Source organism: Pseudophryne corroboree, unplaced genomic scaffold, assembly GCF_028390025.1.
Source record: "Pseudophryne corroboree isolate aPseCor3 unplaced genomic scaffold, aPseCor3.hap2 scaffold_945, whole genome shotgun sequence".
NCBI classification, from domain to species: Eukaryota; Metazoa; Chordata; class Amphibia; order Anura; family Myobatrachidae; genus Pseudophryne; species Pseudophryne corroboree.
In genome coordinates this window covers 206,836-229,759 of record NW_026970525.1, presented here as the reverse complement: position 1 = coordinate 229,759, position 22,924 = coordinate 206,836, and the positions used below count along the sequence as shown (strand labels likewise).

General features: G+C 46.6%; 23 non-coding genes and 3 pseudogenes across 23 annotated transcripts; 7 read left to right on the top strand and 19 right to left on the bottom strand.

Moving 5' to 3' along the window:
- The first annotated feature begins 5,453 nt into the window (after positions 1-5,453).
- Positions 5,454-5,617, top strand: LOC135048154 (U1 spliceosomal RNA). Its single transcript, XR_010240093.1, has one exon. It is a non-coding gene; the product is annotated as a U1 spliceosomal RNA (small nuclear RNA).
- Positions 5,618-5,769: 152 nt separating this feature from the next.
- Positions 5,770-5,932, top strand: LOC135048065 (U1 spliceosomal RNA). The gene has a single exon (XR_010240014.1). It is a non-coding gene; the product is annotated as a U1 spliceosomal RNA (small nuclear RNA).
- Positions 5,933-6,550: 618 nt separating this feature from the next.
- Positions 6,551-6,692, bottom strand: LOC135048083 (U1 spliceosomal RNA; annotated as a pseudogene).
- Positions 6,693-6,844: 152 nt separating this feature from the next.
- LOC135048123 (U1 spliceosomal RNA) lies at positions 6,845-7,008 on the bottom strand. The gene has a single exon (XR_010240062.1). It is a non-coding gene; the product is annotated as a U1 spliceosomal RNA (small nuclear RNA).
- Positions 7,009-7,679: 671 nt separating this feature from the next.
- On the bottom strand, positions 7,680-7,843 carry LOC135048056 (U1 spliceosomal RNA). Its single transcript, XR_010240008.1, has one exon. It is a non-coding gene; the product is annotated as a U1 spliceosomal RNA (small nuclear RNA).
- Positions 7,844-7,995: 152 nt separating this feature from the next.
- Positions 7,996-8,159, bottom strand: LOC135048073 (U1 spliceosomal RNA). Its single transcript, XR_010240021.1, has one exon. It is a non-coding gene; the product is annotated as a U1 spliceosomal RNA (small nuclear RNA).
- Positions 8,160-8,853: 694 nt separating this feature from the next.
- Positions 8,854-8,995, bottom strand: LOC135048082 (U1 spliceosomal RNA; annotated as a pseudogene).
- Positions 8,996-9,147: 152 nt separating this feature from the next.
- On the bottom strand, positions 9,148-9,311 carry LOC135048095 (U1 spliceosomal RNA). Its single transcript, XR_010240036.1, has one exon. It is a non-coding gene; the product is annotated as a U1 spliceosomal RNA (small nuclear RNA).
- A 671-nt stretch (positions 9,312-9,982) lies between these two features.
- On the bottom strand, positions 9,983-10,145 carry LOC135048062 (U1 spliceosomal RNA). The gene has a single exon (XR_010240011.1). It is a non-coding gene; the product is annotated as a U1 spliceosomal RNA (small nuclear RNA).
- Positions 10,146-10,297: 152 nt separating this feature from the next.
- Positions 10,298-10,461, bottom strand: LOC135048158 (U1 spliceosomal RNA). Its single transcript, XR_010240097.1, has one exon. It is a non-coding gene; the product is annotated as a U1 spliceosomal RNA (small nuclear RNA).
- Positions 10,462-11,076: 615 nt separating this feature from the next.
- LOC135048075 (U1 spliceosomal RNA) lies at positions 11,077-11,239 on the bottom strand. The gene has a single exon (XR_010240023.1). It is a non-coding gene; the product is annotated as a U1 spliceosomal RNA (small nuclear RNA).
- Positions 11,240-11,392: 153 nt separating this feature from the next.
- LOC135048068 (U1 spliceosomal RNA) lies at positions 11,393-11,556 on the bottom strand. Its single transcript, XR_010240017.1, has one exon. It is a non-coding gene; the product is annotated as a U1 spliceosomal RNA (small nuclear RNA).
- A 683-nt stretch (positions 11,557-12,239) lies between these two features.
- LOC135048091 (U1 spliceosomal RNA) lies at positions 12,240-12,391 on the bottom strand (annotated as a pseudogene).
- Positions 12,392-12,543: 152 nt separating this feature from the next.
- Positions 12,544-12,707, bottom strand: LOC135048126 (U1 spliceosomal RNA). Its single transcript, XR_010240065.1, has one exon. It is a non-coding gene; the product is annotated as a U1 spliceosomal RNA (small nuclear RNA).
- A 671-nt stretch (positions 12,708-13,378) lies between these two features.
- LOC135048079 (U1 spliceosomal RNA) lies at positions 13,379-13,541 on the bottom strand. Its single transcript, XR_010240027.1, has one exon. It is a non-coding gene; the product is annotated as a U1 spliceosomal RNA (small nuclear RNA).
- Positions 13,542-13,693: 152 nt separating this feature from the next.
- LOC135048145 (U1 spliceosomal RNA) lies at positions 13,694-13,857 on the bottom strand. Its single transcript, XR_010240084.1, has one exon. It is a non-coding gene; the product is annotated as a U1 spliceosomal RNA (small nuclear RNA).
- A 671-nt stretch (positions 13,858-14,528) lies between these two features.
- On the bottom strand, positions 14,529-14,691 carry LOC135048087 (U1 spliceosomal RNA). Its single transcript, XR_010240031.1, has one exon. It is a non-coding gene; the product is annotated as a U1 spliceosomal RNA (small nuclear RNA).
- Positions 14,692-14,843: 152 nt separating this feature from the next.
- Positions 14,844-15,007, bottom strand: LOC135048125 (U1 spliceosomal RNA). The gene has a single exon (XR_010240064.1). It is a non-coding gene; the product is annotated as a U1 spliceosomal RNA (small nuclear RNA).
- A 671-nt stretch (positions 15,008-15,678) lies between these two features.
- Positions 15,679-15,841, bottom strand: LOC135048078 (U1 spliceosomal RNA). Its single transcript, XR_010240026.1, has one exon. It is a non-coding gene; the product is annotated as a U1 spliceosomal RNA (small nuclear RNA).
- A 152-nt stretch (positions 15,842-15,993) lies between these two features.
- On the bottom strand, positions 15,994-16,157 carry LOC135048142 (U1 spliceosomal RNA). The gene has a single exon (XR_010240081.1). It is a non-coding gene; the product is annotated as a U1 spliceosomal RNA (small nuclear RNA).
- Positions 16,158-16,828: 671 nt separating this feature from the next.
- LOC135048089 (U1 spliceosomal RNA) lies at positions 16,829-16,991 on the bottom strand. Its single transcript, XR_010240033.1, has one exon. It is a non-coding gene; the product is annotated as a U1 spliceosomal RNA (small nuclear RNA).
- Positions 16,992-17,135: 144 nt separating this feature from the next.
- Positions 17,136-17,251, top strand: LOC135048107 (U5 spliceosomal RNA). The gene has a single exon (XR_010240045.1). It is a non-coding gene; the product is annotated as a U5 spliceosomal RNA (small nuclear RNA).
- Positions 17,252-17,521: 270 nt separating this feature from the next.
- LOC135048103 (U5 spliceosomal RNA) lies at positions 17,522-17,637 on the top strand. Its single transcript, XR_010240041.1, has one exon. It is a non-coding gene; the product is annotated as a U5 spliceosomal RNA (small nuclear RNA).
- Positions 17,638-17,923: 286 nt separating this feature from the next.
- LOC135048108 (U5 spliceosomal RNA) lies at positions 17,924-18,039 on the top strand. Its single transcript, XR_010240046.1, has one exon. It is a non-coding gene; the product is annotated as a U5 spliceosomal RNA (small nuclear RNA).
- A 278-nt stretch (positions 18,040-18,317) lies between these two features.
- Positions 18,318-18,433, top strand: LOC135048113 (U5 spliceosomal RNA). Its single transcript, XR_010240051.1, has one exon. It is a non-coding gene; the product is annotated as a U5 spliceosomal RNA (small nuclear RNA).
- Positions 18,434-18,708: 275 nt separating this feature from the next.
- LOC135048121 (U5 spliceosomal RNA) lies at positions 18,709-18,824 on the top strand. Its single transcript, XR_010240060.1, has one exon. It is a non-coding gene; the product is annotated as a U5 spliceosomal RNA (small nuclear RNA).
- The last annotated feature ends 4,100 nt before the right edge of the window (positions 18,825-22,924 follow it).

Sequence of the window (22,924 nt, the reverse complement as noted above, 5' to 3'; positions counted from 1 at the left end):
CGACCTCTGTGCTCTTCCACAACTGAAAAACAGATAGTGTTCCCAAGCCTTCCATCCTGGAATATCTTTGGTCTTTCGCCAATGAAGAAAGCAATCCCTCCCTCCAGCAGACCCTTCAACCACAATACAAGATCACAGCCAAAAGGCCGAGAAGCAACTACACTTGAGCTTAACAAAAATGGCTAAAACTTAGTGGAGGAAAGTGCAGTGCACCAAAACATAAGCTGACACAATCATGGAGAATGCGCCAGCATATATGCTCTTCTATCTATATTTTGCAAACATGCTCTTGTCCCCTCCAGCTGCTCTATGTAGATTTAACGTCTGGCAAGGTGCATAACCCACTGACAAGCAGGCACACTCCTGCATGAGTTTTCACTCTCACTAGCTGGATGATACACAATCATTTGCATGTGCTCCACCTCCGACACACCACCCACCCAACCACCCAGTCACCAGAGCCACCCACAAACCAACTGGCTCCGTGATTTAATTTGCACAGTGTAGTCATCCAGGCAGCATGTCCTTCTCAATGGAAGGATCTCTGGTTCCATGGAATCTTCCGCATTGGAATGCTGCGGAACAAAAAGGATTTAAATATTCAGCTTGCTAGCATTCAATGTACCTGCGGCTTGGCTCTAGCACATGGGTCTTCATCCTGTGGCCCTCCAGCTGCTGTGAAACTACACATCCCAGCACGCCCTGCCACAGTTTTGCTATAAGGTATGCTAAAACTGAGGCAGGGCATGCTGGGATGTGTAGTTCCATAGCAGCTGGAGGGTCGCAGGTTGAAGACCCATGTTTTAGCATGCCTGTTCTATGATGCATGTTCCGTGATGTCACAATCAGCTTGGAATGGGGTGTCTAGCAGGCATTTGCTGACAGCCACTTGAGGGAGACACACATCAGGAGATGCAGCATATCGGAGGTCTTCGATGCCTTTCCAGCAAATGCACACCACCTGCTGCTGGTCTGGACACAAAACAATGCCCACAATCGAAGTCCCAAAATGCCCAACTACAGGATTCATGTAAGTAGTGAATTTAGGAATGAATTTAGAAGTAGGAAATTAAGTTAGTTCACAAGTACATTCAAATTCAGATCTAAAGTCTAGGTAGGCCTCACGTCCTGGCAGCCGCCAGCATTTAAAAATGCCTTGATTAGAGGTACGGAATTAAATGTAGATAAGAAGTAGACACAAAATAAGACTCCGCAGAGCAGTTATCAGGTGTTTTTATCAATTGTTGCATTTAAAAAATCAAGCAATTAGGGAACACAATGTTGCAACAATGTAACCCTATTTGCAAAATAGTACTAAATAAGTTTGTCGATGTAAGACATTTGCAAAGGCGCATCCAAAACACGCTGGAAAATGCAACTGAATCTGTTTTTGGAGGCTAGAATAGGAAATGTGCATCGGTCCTACAAGTACTGAAAGCTCTTCTCCCATCTCCCTTTTCTGAAAAGCCATTTAATATATGGTTCCCAGATAGGGGACATATCAGATATTGCCTTTCAAAAGCAGCAAATATCATACCACTTCTATTGCCATCAAAGATAAACATTGATTGTTTTCAGATATTGGATTGAAAAAGCAGTCTTTATTGACATAAAGAAGCAAAAAAACATACATAAACATTACACACATAAGTACTGTGTTGCAGCACAGCCAAAACACAATACAAATGCTGTCGGTATAGTACAGTTCAAGAACTACAGTACAGGTCAGCCTACACTATAAATCATGAACTGCACTATACATTTAAACAATACAATAGTTAATAAGGCTATGGGTGTGGAGTGTAAGAGGGTGACGGAATCACAAGCCCAAAGCTTTATTAAAAGACAGACACATATAAAGGGAGGATTAATAAATACAAAGATACCCTTTACTATAGAATGTAGTCCAATCCGGTCTTTCAACTCTTCCACAACTGAAAAACGGATAGTGTTCCCAAGCCTTCCATCCTGGAATATCTTCAGTCTCTCGCCAATGAAGAAAACAATCCCTCCAGCAGACTCTTCAACCACAATACAATATCACAGCCAAAAGAGCGAGAAGCAACTACACTTGCGTTTAAACAAAATGGCTAAAACTTAGTGGAGGAAAGTGCAGTGCACCAAAACATAAGCTGACACAATCATGGAGAATGCGCCAGCATATATGCTCTTCTGTGTATATTTTCCAAACCTGCTCTTGTCCCCTCCAGTTGCTCCATGTAGATTTGACGTCTGGCAAGGTGCATAACTCACTGACAAGCAGGCACACTCCTGCATGAGTTTTCTCTCTCACTAGCTGGATGATACACATTCATTTGCATGTGCTCCACCTCCGACACACCGCCCACCCAACCACCCAGTCACCAGAGCCACCCACAAGCCAACTGGCTCCGTGATTTAATTTGCACAGTGCAGTCATCCAGGCAGCATGTCCTTCTCAATGGAATAATCTCTGGTTCCATGGAATCTTCCGCATTGGAATGCTGCGGAACAAAAAGGATTTAAACATTCAGCTTGCTAGCATTCAATGTACCTGCGGTTTGGTTCTAGCACATGGGTCTTCATCCTGTGGCCCTCCAGCTGCTGTGAAACTACACATCCCAGCATGCCCTGCCACAGTTTTGCTATTAAGGTATGCTAAAACTGAGGCAGGGCATGCTGGGATATGTAGTTCCACAGCAGCTGGAGGGTCGCAGGTTTCCTAGAAAAACTTTAAAAAGTCAATAATCTGGAGAGTTTTTGTAAGATGTTTCTTCCAGCAACCAATGAAGAAACACATTGGTACTTTCGCATGATGAGTGAGTGCTTCAGGATCTCTTGCACTTACATGTGCAGCAGAGTACTGCACTGGAAGCATGCTGGGCCCATAACCCAGAGGTAGGCAGATTGAAACTATCCTTTGCTATATGCATTTTTTTTTTGTTCATTAAAGTAATCCAAAACTGGGATTGATATTTTAGCTTTTATTTTTACTTAAAGTACAATAACTTTTACCATTTTAATTTGTTTTAATAGTATATTGACAGTATTGTTTTCTTTCAAAAATCCAATTAATTTTCTTTACCCGATTATTAAAATGGTAATTGACAAAAACAAACTACATTGTCACCAGAAGAGCAATACAAAATGTACAAGTGATATATTAAAATCATCTTTCCAGCTTGAATTTCAATGATGCATTGGGGCAACGATTTTGTGAGAAACATCTTCACCCTTAAATAAAGATTTTCTTAATTCCTTACCTGTGTGCTAATTAGATATCACCTTGTTTTCACATTAAACAGACTTCCACATGAGAAAGCAGCAAGGATGCAGTGGCGTTAATGTTTCCTGGTGTCAACCTGTATTATTTCAGTAGATATTGAAATGAGGATGCATCTTGCTGCCTTTCCAATGAAGCAAGTTTAATTTAGTAATAGGTGAAAAACCATCACTACAAATATGTTAATCAGATACTTGGCTTTGTGGACACTTTTCAGAGAACAAATTAGTTAGCATAAAAATAAAGCCAGAAAATGAAGAGCTGTTTAATCACTCAATTGGATTTTTCTGCCAGCATATTTCTTTTTCTCTGCAACCCACTGCTAAATTGTGCTTCCTAGCTGTTTTTATAAAATCACTGAATCAAATCTAACTCTGATTACATCAGAGAAGGCCAGGTACCCTACACCATAACAGGGGGTTTGAAATTTTGACTTGTCTACTTAAAGATCACCAAAATCTGATAACAAGGTCAATTAAGTCCCTGGGTGGGATTGAACCACCAACCTTTTGGTTAATAGCCTTACACACTAACTGATTGCGCCACAGCGACACTTTGCAAAACTATATACTGACAAAGGCTAATAAGCATTCATCTAGAACGATTCCTAGAAACATTTTAAAAAGTCAATAATGTGGAGAGTTTTTGTAAGATGTTTCTTCCATCAACCAATGAAGAAACACATTGGTACTTTCCCATGATGAGTGAGTGCTTCAGGATCTCTTGCACTTACATGTGCAGCAGAGTACTGTAATGGAAGCATGCTGGGTCCATAACCCAGAGGTAGGCAGATTGAAACTATCCTCTGCTATATGCATTTTTTTTGTTAATTAAAGTAATCCAAAACTGGGATTGATATTTTTGCTCTTTTATTTTTACTTAAAGTACAATAACTTTTACCATTTTAATTTGTTTTAATAGTATATTGACAGTATTGTTTTCTTTCAAAAATCCAATTAATTTTCTTTACCCGATTATTAAAATGGTAATTGACAAAAACAAACTACATTGTCACCAGAAGAGCAATACAAAATGTACAAGTGATATATTAAAATCATCTTTCCAGCTTGAATTTCAATGATGCATTGGGGCAACGATTTTGTGAGAAACATCTTCACCCTTAAATAAAGATTTTCTTAATTCCTTACCTGTGTGCTAATTAGATATCACCTTGTTTTCACATTAAACAGACTTCCACATGAGAAAACAGCAAAGATGCAGTGGCGTTAATGTTTCCTGGTGTCAACCTGTATTATTTCCATAGATATTGAAATGAGGATGCATCTTGCTGCCTTTCCAATGAAGCAAGTTTAATTTAGTAATAGGTGAAAAACCATCCCTACAAAGATGTTAATCAGATACTTGGCTTTGTGGACACTTTTCAGAGAACAAATTTGTTATCATAAAAATAAAGCCAGAAAATGAAGAGCTGTTTAATCACTCAATTGGATTTTTCTGCCAGCATTTTTCTTTTTCTCTGCAACCCACTGCTAAATTGTGCTTCCTAGCTGATTTTTTATAAAATCACTTAATCAAATCTAACTCTGATTACATCAGAGAAGGCCAGGTACCCTACACCATAAGAGGGGGTTTGCAATTTTGACTTGTCTACTTAAATATCACCAAAATCTGATCACAAGGTCAATTACGTCCCTGGGTGGGATTGAACCACCAACCTTTTGACTAATAGGCACTTAGCAACTGTATAAATGTTAAGGATAATGTTAATAAGTTAACCAATGCAAGCATTAACCCGTGCAAGTTGTACCCTGTTTTGAACTTTGAACATGAGCCCCACACCAAAGGAGGTTGGAGGTGTTTAATGCAAACTAGGGGTCAGCCAAGCGCCGCAAAAGGCCACCATGCCCTGCACGCCCCTTTTCTCTTTTCATATGCAGACGAGGGTTGAAGCCAACTTTGACCCACTGCTTGGATGACATCACCATATGCAAATCCATCTGCGGCAGGCCTTCCCCCAGGAATGCTTGCACTAGTTGTTGCATTTGGTTTGTTGTTTGGGGGTGCTTCAGTATTAGGCAGCCTTCTGCCCTCCCATGTTCATCTGAAAATATATGTTCTCCCTGCAGTTGTTGTCCCCAGATGAGAGTTCCCTTGTGCTGCCTCAGTTGAATCTCCTTTACTTGATAGAGATGTGCATGAGCAGCGGCCCTCCCCAGCCCTATTCCAAATCATACTTATTTTGCATAGGAGATACCATGGTCATGAAGATTTTTCTCCCAGGGTGAGGTTCATTCATTGCATTTTGGGTATGCTGACCCCTGTGATTTCCCCAAATGTGGGAAACTTGACTGCATTATTTGTGGTAGTGGGAGGCTGTGTTTGTGATTTCTTCTGGTCAGCTCTGGTAAAAGTCAGATTTCTTTGTCTCAGATTTTCCTTTAGCCTTGTTCTTCTTTCGAGAGTTCCCTTGTGCTGCCTCAGTTGGATCTCCTTCACTTTACAGGGGGGTACCCGAGCAGCAACCCTCCCCAGCTCTAGACCAACTCCTACTTACCTGCCAGGTGAGATACTATGATCATGAAGGTGCTTCTCCCAGGGCAAGGCTCACCCATTGTACTCTGGGTGTGCTGCTCCTGCGATTTCCCCAAATGTGGGAAACTTGACTGCATAATTTGTGTTTCCCCTGGTCGGCTCTCGTATAATTCAGATCTCTTTGTCTCAGGTCTCTCTCCAGCCTAGTTTGCTGTCTGTTTCCACTTCTCTTTTCTTCAGCCGCTTCCTTCTATACCCTTGTGCACTATCCTGACTTCTCCTCCCGTCTGCTTACTTTGTGCCTTCCAATGCACAATGCAAACTACAGGTAGTGCTGCAGGGCCCACACCCTTTTACTTGCCTTACAGAGCAGCTCTGGAGCTGTTACAGTGCCCAGCTGCTGCAAGAAATCAGCTTGAATGCTTCAGGGGCTGGGGCATAGCCAACATGAGCCCCACACCGAAGGAGGGTGGAGGTGTTTAATGCAAACTAGGGGTCAGTCATGTTGGCTATGCCCCAGCCCCTGAAGCATTCAAGCTGATTTCTTGCAGCAGCTGGGCACTGTAACAGCTCCAGAGCTGCTCTGAAAGGCAAGTAAAAGGGTGTGGGCCCTGCAGCACTACCTGTAGTTTGCATTGTGCGTTGGAAGGCACAAAGTAAGCAGACAGGAGGAGAAGTCAAGAGAGTCCACAAGGGTATAGAAGGGAGGGGCTCAAGAAAAAAGAAGTGGAAACAGACAGCAAACTAGGCTGGAGAGAGACCTGAGACAAAGAGATCTGAATTATATGAGAGCCGACCAGGGGAAACACAAATTATGCAGTCAAGTTTCCCACATTTGGGGAAATCGCAGGGGCAGCACACCCAGAGTGCAATGGGTGAGCCTTGCCCTGGGAGAAGCACCTACATGATCATAGTATCTCACCTGGCAGGTAAGTAGGAGTTGGGCTAGAGCTGGGGAGGGTCGCTGCTCGGGCACCCCCCTGTCAAGTGAAGGAGATCCAACTGAGGCAACACAAGGGAACTCTCGAAAGAAGAACAAGGCTAGAGGAAGATCTGAGACAAAGAAATCTGACTTTTACCAGAGCTGACCAGAGGAAAGCACAAACACAGTCCCCCACTACCACAAATAATGCAGTTGAGTTTCCCACATTTGGGGAAATCACAGGGGTCAGCATACCCAGAATGCAATGAATTAACCTAACCCTGGGAGAACAATCTTCATGACCATGGTATCTCCTATGCAAAATAAGTATGATTTGGGATAGGGCTGGGGAGGGCCGCTGCTCAGGCACATCTCTGTCAAGTAAAGGAGATTCAACTGAGGCAGCACAAGGGAACTCTCATCTGGGGACAACAACTGCAGGGAGAACACATATTTTCAGATGAACATGGGAGGGCAGAAGGCTGCCTAATACTGAAGCACCCCCAAACAACAAACCAAATGCAACAACTAGTAAAAGCATTCCTGGGAGAAGGTCTGCAGAAGACGGATTTGCATACGGTGATGTCATCCAAGCAGTGGGCCAAAGTTGGCTGGAACCCTCATCTGCATATGCAAAGAAAAAAGGGTTATGCAGGGCATGGCGGCCTTTTGCGGCGCTTGGATGACCCCTAGTTCGCATTAAACACCTCCATTCTCCTTCGGTGTGGGGCTCATGTTGGCTATGCCCCAGCCCCTGAAGTATTCAAGCTGATTTCTTGCAGCAGCTGGGCACTGTAACAGCTCCAGAGCTGCTCTGTAAGGCAAGTAAAAGGGTGTGGGCCCTGCAGCACTACCTGTAGTTCGCATTGTGCGTTGGAAGGCACAAAGTAAGCAGACAGGAGAAGTCAGGAGAGTGCACAAGGGCATAGAAGGCAGGGGCTCAAGAAAAGAGAAGTGGAAACAGACAGCAAACTAGGCTAAAGAGAGACCTGAGACAAAGAGATCTGAATTATACGAGTAGCCGACCAGAGGAAACACAAATTATGCAATCAAGTGTCCCACATTTGGGGAAATCGTAGGAGCAGCACACCCAGAGTGCAATGGGTGAGCCTTGCCCTGGGAGAAGCACCTTCCTGATCATAGTATCTCACCTGGCAGGTAAGTAAGAGTTGGGCTTGAGCTGGGGAGGGTCGCTGCTCGGGCACCCCCCTGTCAAGTGAAGGAGATCCAACTGAGGCAGCACAAGGAAACTCTCAAAAAGAGAACAAGGCTAGAGGAAGATCTGAGACAAAGAAATCTGACTTTTACCAGAGCTGACCAGAGGAAAGCACAAACACAGTCCCCCACTACCACAAATAATGCAGTCGAGTTTCCCACATTTGGGGAAATCACAGGGGTCAGCATACCCAGAATGCAATGAATGAACCTCACCCTGGGAGAACAATCTTCATGACCATGGTATCTCCTATGCAAAATAAGTATGATTTGGGATAGGGCTGGGGAGGGCCGCTGCTCAGGCACATCTCTGTCAAGTAAAGGAGATTCAACTGAGGCAGCACAAGGGAACTCTCATCTGGGGACAACAACTGCAGGGAGAACACATATTTTCAGATGAACATGGGAGAGCAGAAGGCTGCCTAATACTGAAGCACCCCAAACAACAAACCAAATGCAACAAATAGTACAAGCATTCCTGGGGGAAGGTCTGCAGAAGACGGATTTGCATACGGTGATGTCATCCAAGCAGTGGGCCAAAGTTGGCTGGAACCCTCATCTGCATATGAAAAGAGAAAAGGGGTATGCAGGGCATGGCGGCCTTTTGCGGCGCTTGGATGACCCTTAGTTCGCATTAAACACCTCCACCCTCCGTCGGTGTGGGGCTCATGTTGGCTATGCCCCAGCCCCTGAAGCATTCAAGCTGATTTCTTGCAGCAGCTGGGCACTGTAACAGCTCCAGAGCTGCTCTGAAAGGCAAGTAAAAGGGTGTGGGCCCTGCAGCACTACCTGTAGTTTGCATTGTGCGTTGGAAGGCACAAAGTAAGCAGACAGGAGGAGAAGTCAAGAGAGTCCACAAGGGTATAGAAGGGAGGGGCTCAAGAAAAAAGAAGTGGAAACAGACAGCAAACTAGGCTGGAGAGAGACCTGAGACAAAGAGATCTGAATTATATGAGAGCCGACCAGGGGAAACACAAATTATGCAGTCAAGTTTCCCACATTTGGGGAAATCGCAGGGGCAGCACACCCAGAGTGCAATGGGTGAGCCTTGCCCTGGGAGAAGCACCTACATGATCATAGTATCTCACCTGGCAGGTAAGTAGGAGTTGGGCTAGAGCTGGGGAGGGTCGCTGCTCGGGCACCCCCCTGTCAAGTGAAGGAGATCCAACTGAGGCAACACAAGGGAACTCTCGAAAGAAGAACAAGGCTAGAGGAAGATCTGAGACAAAGAAATCTGACTTTTACCAGAGCTGACCAGAGGAAAGCACAAACACAGTCCCCCACTACCACAAATAATGCAGTTGAGTTTCCCACATTTGGGGAAATCACAGGGGTCAGCATACCCAGAATGCAATGAATGAACCTAACCCTGGGAGAACAATCTTCATGACCATGGTATCTCCTATGCAAAATAAGTATGATTTGGGATAGGGCTGGGGAGGGCCGCTGCTCAGGCACATCTCTGTCAAGTAAAGGAGATTCAACTGAGGCAGCACAAGGGAACTCTCATCTGGGGACAACAACTGCAGGGAGAACACATATTTTCAGATGAACATGGGAGGGCAGAAGGCTGCCTAATACTGAAGCACCCCCAAACAACAAACCAAATGCAACAACTAGTAAAAGCATTCCTGGGAGAAGGTCTGCAGAAGACGGATTTGCATACGGTGATGTCATCCAAGCAGTGGGCCAAAGTTGGCTGGAACCCTCATCTGCATATGCAAAGAAAAAAGGGTTATGCAGGGCATGGCGGCCTTTTGCGGTGCTTGGATGACCCCTAGTTCGCATTAAACACCTCCATTCTCCTTCGGTGTGGGGCTCATGTTGGCTATGCCCCAGCCCCTGAAGTATTCAAGCTGATTTCTTGCAGCAGCTGGGCACTGTAACAGCTCCAGAGCTGCTCTGTAAGGCAAGTAAAAGGGTGTGGGCCCTGCAGCACTACCTGTAGTTCGCATTGTGCGTTGGAAGGCACAAAGTAAGCAGACAGGAGAAGTCAGGAGAGTGCACAAGGGCATAGACGGCAGGGGCTCAAGAAAAGAGAAGTGGAAACAGACAGCAAACTAGGCTGGAGAGAGACCTGAGACAAAGAGATCTGAATTATACAAGCGCCGACCAGGGGAAACACAAATTATGCAGTCAAGTTTCCCACATTTGGGGAAATCGCAGGAGCAGCACACCCAGAGTGCAATGGGTGAGCCTTGCCCTGGGAGAAGCACCTTCATGATCATAGTATCTCACCTGGCAGGTATGTAGGAGTTGGGCTAGAGCTGGGGAGGGTCGCTACTCGGGTACCCCCCTGTCAAGTGAAGGAGATCAAACTGAGGCAGCACAATGGAACTCTCGAAAGAAGAACAAGGCTAGAGGAAGATCTGAGACAAAGAAATCTGACTTTTACCAGAGCTGACCAGAGGAAAACACAAAAACAGTCCCCCACTACCACAAATAATGCAGTTGAGTTTCCCACATTTGGGGAAATCACAGGGGTCAGCATACCCAGAATGCAATGAATGAACCTCATCCTGGGAGAACAGTCTTTATGACCATGGTATCTACTATGCAAAATAAGTATGATTTGGGATAGGGCTGGGGAGGGCCGCTGCTCAGGCACATCTCTGTCAAGTAAAGGAGATTCAACTGAGGCAGCACAAGGGAACTCTCATCTGGGGACAACAACTGCAGGGAGAACACATATTTTCAGATGAACATGGGAGGGCAGAAGGCTGCCTAATACTGAAGCACGCCCAAACAACAAACCAAATGCAACAACTAGTACAAGCATTCCTGGGGGAAGGTCTGCAGAAGACGGATTTGCATACGGTGATGTCATCCAAGCAGTGGGCCAAAGTTGGCTGGAACCCTCATCTGCATATGAAAAGAGAAAAGGGGTATGCAGGGCATGGCGGCCTTTTGCGGCGCTTGGATGACCCTTAGTTCGCATTAAACACCCCCACCCTCCTTCGGTGTGGGGCTCATGTTGGCCATGCCCCAGCCCCTGAAGCATTCAAGCTGATTTCTTGCAGCAGCTTGGCACTGTAACAGCTCCAGAGCTGCTCTGTAAGGCAAGTAAAAGGGTGTGGGCCCTGCAGCACTACCTGTAGTTTGCATTGTGCATTGGAAGGCACTTAAGAAAAGAGAAGTGGAAACAGACAGCAAACTAGGCTGGAGAGAGACCTGAGACAAAGAGATCTGAATTATACGAGAGCCGACCAGGGGAAACACAAATTATGCAGTCAAGTTTCCCACATTTGGGGAAATCGCAGGAGCAGCACACCCAGAGTGCAATGGGTGAGCCTTGCCCTGGGAGAAGCACCTACGTGATCATAGTATCTCACCTGGCAGGTAAGTAGGAGTTGGGCTAGAGCTGGGGAGGGTCGCTGCTCGGGTACCCCCCCTGTCAAGTGAAGGAGATCCAACTGAGGCAGCACAAGGGAATTCTCGAAAGAAGAACAAGGCTAGAGGAAGATCTGAGACAAAGAAATCTGACTTTTACCAGAGCTGACCAGAGGAAAACACAAACACAGTCTCCCACTACCACAAATAATGCTGTCGAGTTTCCCACATTTGGGGAAATCACAGGGGTCAGCATACCCAGAATGCAATGAATGAACCTCATACTGGGAGAATAATCTTCATGACCATGGTCTCTCCTATGCAAAATAAGTATGATTTGGGATAGGGCTGGGGAGGGCCGCTGCTCAGGCACATCTCTGTCAAGTAAAGGAGATTCAACTGAGGCAGCATAAAGGAACTCTCATCTGGGGACAACAACTGCAGGGAGAACACATATTTTCAGATGAACATGGGAGGGCAGAAGGCTGCCTAATACAGAAGCACCCCCAAACAACAAACCAAATGCAACAACTAGTGCAAGCATTCCTGGGGGAAGGCCTGCAGCAGATGGATTTGCATATGGTGATGTCATCCAAAGCAGTGGGTCAAAGTTGGCTTCAACCCTCGTCTTTATATGAAAAGAGAAAAGGGGCGTGCAGGGCATGGCGGCCTTTTGCGGCGCTTGGATGACCCCTAGTTCGCATTAAACACCTCCACCCTCCTTCGGTGTGGGGCTCATGTTGGCTATGCCCCAGCCCCTGAAGCATTCAAGCTGATTTCTTGCATTAGCTGGGCACTGTAACTGCTCCAGAGCTGCTCTGTACGGCAAGTAAAAGGGTGTGGGCCCTGCAGCACTACCTGTAGTTTGCATTGTGCATTGGAAGGCACAAAGTAAGCAGACGGGAGAAGTAAGGATAGTGCGCAAGGCCATAGAATGGAGCGGCTTAAGAAAAGAGAAGTGGAAACAGACAGCAAACTAGGCTGGAGAGAGACCTGAGACAAAGAGATCTGAATTATACCAGAGCCGACCAGGGGAAACACAAATTATGCAGTCAAGTTTCCCACATTTGGGGAAATCGCAGGGGCAGCACATCCAGAGTGCAATGGGTGAGCCTTGCCCTGGGAGAAGCACCTTCATGATTATAGCATCTCACCTGGCAGGTAAGTAGAAGTTGGGCTAGAGCTGGGGAGAGTCGCTGCACGGGCACCCCCCTGTCAAGTGAAGGAGTTCCAACTGAGGCAGCACAAGGGAACTCTCGAAAGAAGAACAAGGCTAGAGGAAGATCTGAAACAAAGAAATCTGACTTTTACCAGAGCTGACCAGAGGAAAGCACAAACACAGTCCCCCACTACCACAAATAATGCAGTTGAGTTTCCCACATTTGGGGAAATCACAGGGGTCAGCATACCCAGAATGCAATGAATGAACCTCACCCTGGGAGAACAATCTTCAAGACCATGGTCTCTCCTATGCAAAATAAGTATGATTTGGGATAGGGCTGGGGAGGGCCGCTGCTCAGGCACATCTCTGTCAAGTAAAGGAGATTCAACTGAGGCAGCACAAGGGAACTCTCATCTGGGGACAACAACTGCAGGGAGAACACATATTTTCAGATGAACATGGGAGGGCAGAAGGCTGCCTAATACTGAAGCACCCCCAAACAACAAACCAAATGCAACAACTAGTGCAAGCATTCCTGGGGGAAGGCCTGCAGCAGATGGATTTGCATATGGTGATGCCATCCAAGCAGTGGGTCAAAGTTGGCTTCAACCCTCGTCTGCATATGAAAAGAGAAAAGGGGCGTGCAGGGCATGGCGGCCTTTTGCGGCGCTTGGATGACCCCTAGTTCGCATTACACACCTCCACCCTCCTTCGGTGTGGGGCTCATGTTGGCTATGCCCCAGCCCCTGAAGCATTCAAGCTGATTTCTTGCAGCAGCTGGGCACTGTAACTGCTCCAGAGCTGCTCTGTAAGGCAAGTAAAAGGGTGTGGGCCCTACAGCACTACCTGTAGTTTGCATTGTGCGTTGGAAGGCACGAAGTAAGCAGACGGGAGAAGTCAGGATAGTGCGCAAGGGCATAGAAGGGAGCGGCTCAAGAAAAGAGAAGAGGAAACAGACAGCAAACTAGGCTGGAGAGAGACCTGAGACAAAGAGATCTGAATTATACGAGAGATGACCAAGGGAAACACAAATTATGCAGTCAAGTTTCCCACATTTGGGGAAATCGCAGGGGCAGCACAACCAGAGTGCAATGGGTGAGCCTTGCCCTGGGAGAAGCACCTTCATGATCATAGTATCTCACCTGGCAGGTAAGTAGGAGTTGGGCTAGAGCTGGGGAGGGTCACTGCTCGGGCACCCCCCTCTCAAGTGAAAGAGATCCAACTGAGGCAGCACAAGGGAACTCTCGAAAGAAGAACAAGGCTAGAGGAAGATCTGATATAAAGAAATCTGATTTTTACCAGAGCTGACCAGAGGAAAGCACAAACACAGTCCCCCACTACCACAAATAATGCAGTCGAGTTTCCCACATTTGGGGAAATCACAGGGGTCAGCATACCCAAAATGCAATGAATGAACCTCACCCTCGGAGAACAATCTTCATGAAAATGGTATCTCCTATGCAAAATAAGTATGATTTGGGATAGGGCTGGGGAGGGCCGCTGCTCAGGCACATCTCTGTCAAGTAAAGGAGATTCAACTGAGGCAGCACAAGGGAACTCCCATCTGGGGACAACAACTGCAGGGAGAACACATATTTTCAGATGAACATGGGAGGGCAGAAGGCTGCCTAATACTGAAGCACCCCCAAACAACAAACCAAATGCAACAACTAGTACAAGCATTCCTGGGGGAAGTTCTGCAGAAGACGGATTTGCATACGGTGATGTCATCCAAGCAGTGGGCCAAAGTTGGCTGGAACCCTCATCTGCATATGAAAAGAGAAAAGGGGTATGCAGGGCATGGCGGCCTTTTGCGGCGCTTGGATGACCCTTAGTTCACATTAAACACCCCCACCCTCCTTCGGTGTGGGGCTCATGTTTGCTATGCCCCAGCCCCTGAAGCATTCAAGCTGATTTCTTGCAGCAGCTGGGCACTGTAACAGCTCCAGAGCTGCTCTGTACGGCAAGTAAAAGGGTGTGGGCCCTGCAGCACTACCTGTAGTTTGCATTGTGCATTGGAAGGCACAAAGTAAGCAGACGGGAGAAGTAAGGATAGTGCGCAAGGCCATAGAATGGAGCGGCTTAAGAAAAGAGAAGTGGAAACAGACAGCAAACTAGGCTGGAGAGAGACCTGAGACAAAGAGATCTGAATTATACGAGAGCCGACCAGGGGAAACACAAATTATGCAGTCAAGTTTCCCACATTTGGGGAAATCGCAGGGGCAGCACATCCAGAGTGCAATGGGTGAGCCTTGCCCTGGGAGAAGCACCTTCATGATTATAGTATCTCACCTGGCAGGTAAGTAGAAGTTGGGCTAGAGCTGGGGAGAGTCGCTGCACGGGCACCCCCCTGTCAAGTGAAGGAGATCCAACTGAGGCAGCACAAGGGAACTCTCGAAAGAAGAACAAGGCTAGAGGAAGATCTGAAACAAAGAAATCTGACTTCTACCAGAGCTGACCAGAGGAAAGCACAAACACAGTCCCCCACTACCACAAATAATGCAGTTGAGTTTCCCACATTTGGGGAAATCACAGGGGTCAGCATACCCAGAATGCAATGAATGAACCTCACCCTGGGAGAACAATCTTCAAGACCATGGTCTCTCCTATGCAAAATAAGTATGATTTGGGATAGGGCTGGGGAGGGCCGCTGCTCAGGCACATCTCTTTCAAGTAAAGGAGATTCAACTGAGGCAGCACAAGGGAACTCTCATCTGGGGACAACAACTGCAGGGAGAACACATATTTTCAGATGAACATGGGAGGGCAGAAGGCTGCCTAATACTGAAGCACCCCCAAACAACAAACCAAATGCAACAACCAGTGCAAGCATTCCTGGGGGAAGGCCTGCAGCAGATGGATTTGCATATGGTGATGCCATCCAAGCAGTGGGTCAAAGTTGGCTTCAACCCTCGTCTGCATATGAAAAGAGAAAAGGGGCGTGCAGGGCATGGCGGCATTTTGCGGCGCTTGGATGACCCCTAGTTCGCATTACACACCTCCACCCTCCTTCGGTGTGGGGCTCATGTTGGCTATGCCCCAGCCCCTGAAGCATTCAAGCTGATTTCTTGCAGCAGCTGGGCACTGTAACTGCTCCAGAGCTGCTCTGTAAGGCAAGTAAAAGGGTGTGGGCCCTGCAGCACTACCTGTAGTTTGCATTGTGCGTTGGAAGGCACGAAGTAAGCAGACGGGAGAAGTCAGGATAGTGCGCAAGGGCATAGAAGGGAGCGGCTCAAGAAAAGAGAAGTGGAAACAGACAGCAAACTAGGCTGGAGAGAGACCTGAGACAAAGAGATCTGAATTATACGAGAGATGACCAAGGGAAACACAAATTATGCAGTCAAGTTTCCCACATTTGGGGAAATCGCAGGGGCAGCACAACCAGAGTGCAATGGGTGAGCCTTGCCCTGGGAGAAGCACCTTCATGATCATAGTATCTCACCTGGCAGGTAAGTAGGAGTTGGGCTAGAGCTGGGGAGGGTCGCTGCTCGGGCACCCCCCTCTCAAGTGAAAGAGATCCAACTGAGGCAGCACAAGGGAACTCTCGAAAGAAGAACAAGGCTAGAGGAAGATCTGATATAAAGAAATCTGATTTTTACCAGAGCTGACCAGAGGAAAGCACAAACACAGTCCCCCACTACCACAAATAATGCAGTCGAGTTTCCCACATTTGGGGAAATCACAGGGGTCAGCATACCCAGAATGCAATGAATGAACCTCACCCTGGGAGAACAATCTTCATGACCATGGTATCGCCTATGCAAAATAAGTATGATTTGGGATAGGGCTGGGGAGGGCCGCTGCTCAGGCACATCTCTGTCAAGTAAAGGAGATTCAACTGAGGCAGCACAAGGGAACTCTCATCTGGGGACAACAACTGCAGGGAGAACACATATTTTCAGATGAACATGGGAGGGCAGAAGGCTGCCTAATACTGAAGCACCCCCAAACAACAAACCAAATGCAACAACTAGTGCAAGCATTCCTGGGGGAAGGCCTGCAGCAGATGGATTTGCATATGGTGATGTCATCCAAACAGTGGGTCAAAGTTGGCTTCAACCCTCGTCTGCATATGAAAAGAGACAAGGGGCGTGCAGGGCATGGCGGCCTTTTGCGGCGCTTGGATGACCCCTAGTTCGCATTACACACCTCCACCCTCCTTCGGTGTGGGGCTCATGTTGGCTATGCCCCAGCCCCTGAAGCATTCAAGCTGATTTCTTGCAGCAGCTGGGCACTGTAACTGCTCCAGAGACGCTCTGTAAGGCAAGTAAAAGGGTGTGGGCCCTGCAGCACTACCTGTAGTTTGCATTGTGCGTTGGAAGGCACGAAGTAAGCAGACGGTAGAAGTCAGGATAGTGCGCAAGGGCATAGAAGGGAGCGGCTCAAGAAAAGAGAAGTGGAAACAGACAGCAAACTAGGCTGGAGAGAGACCTGAGACAAAGAGATCTGAATTATACGAGAGCCGACCAGGGGAAACACAAATTATGCAGTCAAGTTTCCCACATTTGGGGAAAACGCAGAAGCAGCACACCCAGAGTGCAATGGGTGAGCCTTGCCCTGGGAGAAGCACCTTCATGATCATAGTATCTCACCTGGCAGGTAAGTAGGAGTTGGGCTAGAGCTGGGGAGGGTCGCTGCTCGAGCATCCCCCTGTCAAGTAAAGGAGATTCAACTGAGGCAGCACAAGGGAACTCTCATCTGGGGACAACAACTGCAGGGAGAACACATATTTTCAGATAAAAATCTTGGTCATGCTCTGGTTTCTCTTCAGAACGAACAAATCTTTCGCCTTTTACTAAAGATTTCCGTGGAGAGGAGCAAAACCGAGTTTTATCTCAATTTTTGCATGCCCCATCTTTTTGGGGTTTCTTTTATCGGTTTAAAGATAGAATGAGTGTGCTTTAATGTAAGCTCATTTGCATAGAAATGACAGTAAATGTTTGTTTCTTTTCAAACAGAACTTTCTTGACCATGCTACTTGCTTGAAAGATCTGGGAGCACATGGAATACAGTACAAACCATGCTTATAGCAAGGAGAAGACAGGTGAGAAATCTGCTTTCTTTCAAATTGGGCGCTCACTTTGATCTGAATGAGGACTGCTGGCACGGCACTCAGGCGACAGGTGGAATCTTGGTCATGCTCTGGTTTCTCTTCAGAACGAACAAATCTTTCGCCTTTTACTAAAGATTTCCGTGGAGAGGAGCAAAACTGAGTTTTATCTCAATTTTTGCATGCCCCATATTATTGGGGTTTCTTTTATCGGATTAAAGACAGAACGAGTGTGCTTTCTTGTTAGCTTTAATGTAAGTTTATTTGCAGAACAATGACAATAAATGTCTGTTTCTTTTCAAGCAGAACTTTCTTGACCATACTAATTGCTTGAAAGATCTGGGAGCACATGGAAAAGAGTACAAACCATGCTTATAGCAAGGGGAAGCCTGGTGAGAAATCTGCTTTCTTTCTTTCAAATTGGGTGCTCACTTTGAGCTGAATGAGGACTGCTGGCATGGCACTCAGGCGACAGGTGGAATCTTGGTCATGCTCTGGTTTCTCTTCAGAACGAACAAATCTTTCGCCTTTTACTAAAGATTTCCGTGGAGAGGAGCAAAACTGAGTTTTATCTCAATTTTTGCATGCCCCGTCTTATTGGGGTTTCTTTTATCAGTTTAAAGATAGAACGAGTGTGCTTTAATGTAAGCACATTTGCATAGAAATGACAGTAAATGTTTGTTTCTTTTCAAACAGAACTTTCTTGACTATACTAATTGCTTGAAAGATGTGGGAGCACATGGAAAAGAGTACAAACCATGTTTATAGCAAGGGGAAGCCTGGTGAGAAATCTGCTTTCTTTCTTTCTTTCAAATTGGGTGCTCACTTTGAGCTGAATGAGGACTGCTGGCATGGCACTCAGGCGACAGGTAGAATCTTGGTCATGCTGTGGTTTCTCTTCAGAACGAACAAATCTTTCGCCTTTTACTAAAGATTTCCGTGAAGAGGAGCAAAACTGAGTTTTATCTCAATTTTTGCATGCCCCATCTTATTGGGGTTTTATTTTATCGGTTTAAAGATAGAACGAGTGTGCTTTAATGTAAGCTCATTTGCATAGAAATGACAGTCAATGTTTGTTTCTTTTCAAACAGAACTTTCTTGACCACACTAATTGTTTGAAAGATCAGGGAGCACATGGAAAAGAGTACAAACCATGTTTATAGCAAGGGGAAGCCTGGTGAGAAATCTGCTTTCTTTCATTCAAATTGGGTGCTCACTTTGAGCTGAATGAGAACTGCTGGCATGGCACTCAGGCGACAGGTGGAATCTTGGTCATGCTCTGGTTTCTCTTCAGAACTAACAAATATTTCGCCTTTTATTAAAGATTTCCGTGGAGAGGAGCAAAACTGAGTTTTATCTCAATTTTTGCATGCCCCATATTATTGGGGTTTCTTTTATCAGTTTAAAGACAGAACGAGTGTGCTTTCTTGTTAGCTTTAATGTAAGTTTATTTGCATAACAATGACAGTAAATGTTTGTTTCTTTTCAAACAGAACTTTCTTGACCATGCTACTTGCTTGAAAGATCTGGGAGCACATGGAAAACAGTACAAACCATGCAGTATCACAAGAGCCTTTATTTGATCTTTCATGAAGATAGAGCAGAATTGAGGACACGTCAACAATTTCTGCCAAAGGTGGTTCATCTTTCCACATGGTGCCTTTGGCCACTGACACCTTCGTTGAGTCAAAGTCTCTGGCTGTGGTCAGAGCTTTGAAAATTTATGTCACCAGAACGGTTCAGATTAGGAAAACAGAGGCTCTGTTTGTCCTGTATGCTCCCAACAGGATTGGGTGTCCTGCTTCCATGCAGACCATTATGCGCTGAATCTGTGGTAAGATTCAGCATGCTCATTCCACGGCAGGATTGCCGTTACTGAATTAGGTGAAGACCCATTCTACTAGAAAGGTGGGTTCATCCTGGGCAGCTGGTCGGGGAGTCTCAGCATTGCAACTTTGCCGAGCAGCTATTTAGTAAACACTTTTGCTAAGTTTTACAAGTTTGATACCTTGGCTGATGATAACCTCAAGTTGGGTCATTCGGTGCTGCAGAGTCGTACGCACTCTCCCACCCGTTCAAGAGCTTTGGTATAACCCCATGGTTCTTAATGTGACCCCAGCATCCTCTAGGTCGTATGAGAAAATAGGATTTTAATACCTACTGGTAAATCCTTTTCTCTTAGTACGTAGAGGATGCTGGGCACCCGTCCCAGTCCATACTGTGTCTGCAGTTATTACTTGTGGTTATACACATGTTGTGTTACGGTTCTGGTCAGCTTTTTGCTGCAATTGTTCATGCCGTTGGCTTGTGTTCTGTTGAATGCCACGTTCTGCGGCATGCTTAAGGTGTGAGCTGGTAAGATGCTCACCTTAGTTTAACAATAAATCCTTTCCTCGAAATGTCCGTCTCCCTGGGCACAGTTCCTATAAGTGGAGTCTGGAGGAGGGGCATAGAGGGAGGAGCCAGTTCACACCCTTTGAAAGTCTTAAAGTGCCCATGTCTCTTGCGGATCCCGTCTATACCCCATGGTTCTTAATGTGACCCCAGCATCCTTTACGGACTAAGAGAAAAGGATGCCCTTGTGTACTATCCTGACTTCTCCTCCCGTCTGCTTACTTTGTGCCTTCCAACGCACAATGCGAACTACAGGTGGTGCTGCAGGGCCCACACCCTTTTACTTGCCTTACAGAGCAGCTCTGGAGCTGTTACAGTGCCCAGCTGCTGCAAGAAATCAGCATGAATGCTTCAGGGGATGGGGCATGGCCAACATGAGCCCCACACCAAAGGAGGGTGGGGGTGTTTAATGCAAACTAGGGGTCATCCAAGCACTGCAAAAGGCCGCCATGCCCTGCATGCCCCTTTTCTCTTTTTATATGCAGATGAGGGTTCCAGCCAACTTTGGCCCACTGCTTGGATGACATCACCGTATGCAAATCCGTCTGCTGCAGACCTTCCCCCAGGAATGCTTGTACTAGTTGTTGGATATGGTTTGATATTTGATGGTGCTTCAGTATTAGGCAGCCTTCCGCCCTCCCATGTTCATCTGAAAAGATGTGGTCTCCCTGCAGTTGTTGTCCCCAGACGAGAGTTCCCTTGTGCTTCCTCAGTTGAATCTCCTTAACTTGACGGGGGAGGGGCTGCCCGAGCTGCCACCCTCCCCAGCCCTATCCCAACTCATACTTATTTTACATATTAGATCTCTTGATCATGAAGATTGTTCTCACAGGGTGAGGTTCATCCATTATATTTTAAAATAGGAAGGTACAAATTACATATTTGAATTGCATCTATGTGCTGGATTCAAATGCCCCCCCCCTTCCTTTCTCAATTGTGCCCGTCAGCAGCTATTCTAAGGTTGCTGCCAATGGGTGTGACACATTAATTTCTTCTGTGGGGTACACTGGACTCCACAAGGATTCACATTGGGGTGTAGAGTAGGATCTTGATCTGAGGCACCAACCGGCTCAAAGCTTTTGACTGTTCCCAAGATGCTCAGCGCATCCTCCTCTATAACCCCGCTTCCATGAACAGGGAGCTCAGTTTGTAGTTGGTGCCTTCAGTAGCAGGCCACTTAACAGGGGCCTGCCTCAGGCAGCCTATTCTTAGCTATTAATTTTGACAAGAAAAGAAGAACTTGTTTTATGAGAATCTACAAGGGCTGCAGCAGGCTAGGTCTAATAGACATCTTTACTGCAGCTTCATCACTCCCAGTGGCGCTGTATACTCCCGTGCCCTGGTTGCTGGGTCACTGCAGCGGAGGCTCCGGTTTCTTCCTAAGGTCAGTCACACACACACACCGCCCTTCCGGATCACGAGGCCGCTGATTAAGGGGAGCGTGGCCGTAGGGGGTGGGCCGTGTGCGCACTGGGGTGGACACTGATTACTGGGCAGCCGCTCCACTAGCCACCAGGTACAGTTAAGGAGCACAGGTCTGGGGGTTTTTCTCCTATATTAACCCAATTTTGTACTGCCCGCAGCGCATTGTGATAGGTAATAGGGCCTGATTCAGGTTGGATTGCAATCACAATAAGCGATCCAACTGCAAAAATTGCTAAGAGCATACGCATGTGCCTGCATGCGATCGCCTCTGCCTGTCAATCGGGGCAGGGGGGGAGAGTGGGGTCAGCAACACTCCATTTCCAAGTCAGGGATGGAGCAGTGCGGGGGCAAGGCTTCAAAATGGGGTCTGCAATGGAGGAGACACAGGGGGCGTGGTCACAGCGGCTGTATGACATCACATTCAGCCGCTGTGATCACAAAAATGGTGGCGGCTTCCTGCGCGCACATACAGTCTGCACCAGCAGGAGGCTACACCATTGTTTATGATCACGCTGAACTGCAGTGCGACTGCAATTACAGCATGGTCAAGAAGGGAGGTGTCATACTGGGTGGCCATGCCCTGTCACTGTGCAGGAGCCAGCACCGCTTACACACTAGTCCCCGGGTGCAGCACCCAACCCCCGGGACACCCGGAGCAACAAAATGTAGATTCAGGCCACCAGGCCACGCCCCTACCTATGAAATCATGCCTCCTTTTTACCATTGCGCTGCTTATTTGCACGCACTGCATTACAATCTCCCTCGACACCTCTCTGGGTGTCACCAGTGATAGTGACACCTCTGCCATGCTTGTAGCAGCTAGTCCAAAGATCTATGCCTCAAGCCCTGAGTGTTTGCCCTTGTGACTTGTTGATCATCATAGCGAAGCAGATGCTTACAGAAAACTGCAGGGGCTTAGATTGAAAATAAAAAAAATTGATGGGTATAAGGTAGAGAGGAGCGGGTTCGGTTCTCCGAGAACCGAATTCCCCACGAACTCCACGTGGTTTACACTGGTCTGAGGCAGGCTCGGTTGTTCCCGCCTGACTCGGAAAACCTGAACAAGGGAAAATGTCATCATCCCGCTGTCGGATTCTCGCGAGATTCGGATATTATATATAGAGCAGCGCGTTGCCGCCATTTTTACTCGTGCATTGAAGAGAGAGCGGAGAGGACGTGGCTATGTTCTCTCAGTGGAAATCTCAATATCAGTGCTCAGTATCAGTGGTTACTTATTGCTGCTCAGTAATACTAGTAGTGTGTCTCTCCTGCTCAGTGTCAGTTCTCAGTAGTATCCTCATCAGTGCTCAGTATCACTGCTCATTGTCTTGTGCTGCATTGTGGTGCTCAGCATACTACAGTACATTACTAATAGTCCAGTGCTGCATCTTGCTGCTCAGTGTCAGTTCTAGTATCCTCATCAGTGCTCACTATCACTGCTCATTGCATTGTGGTGTTCTGTATACTACAGTAATATAGTAACATATAGTAACATAGTTTTTGAGGTTGAATAGAGGCAAATTGCCCATCGTGTTCAACCTGTTTTAAGTTGTGATGATTCTACATACTTGCTGAATAATGTTTTATGACTAGTTAGCTACTATAACTCATGTTACCCCCGGATTAACCATGTTGATATTTTAAGTATTATAACCTTGGATAGCTTTTTCA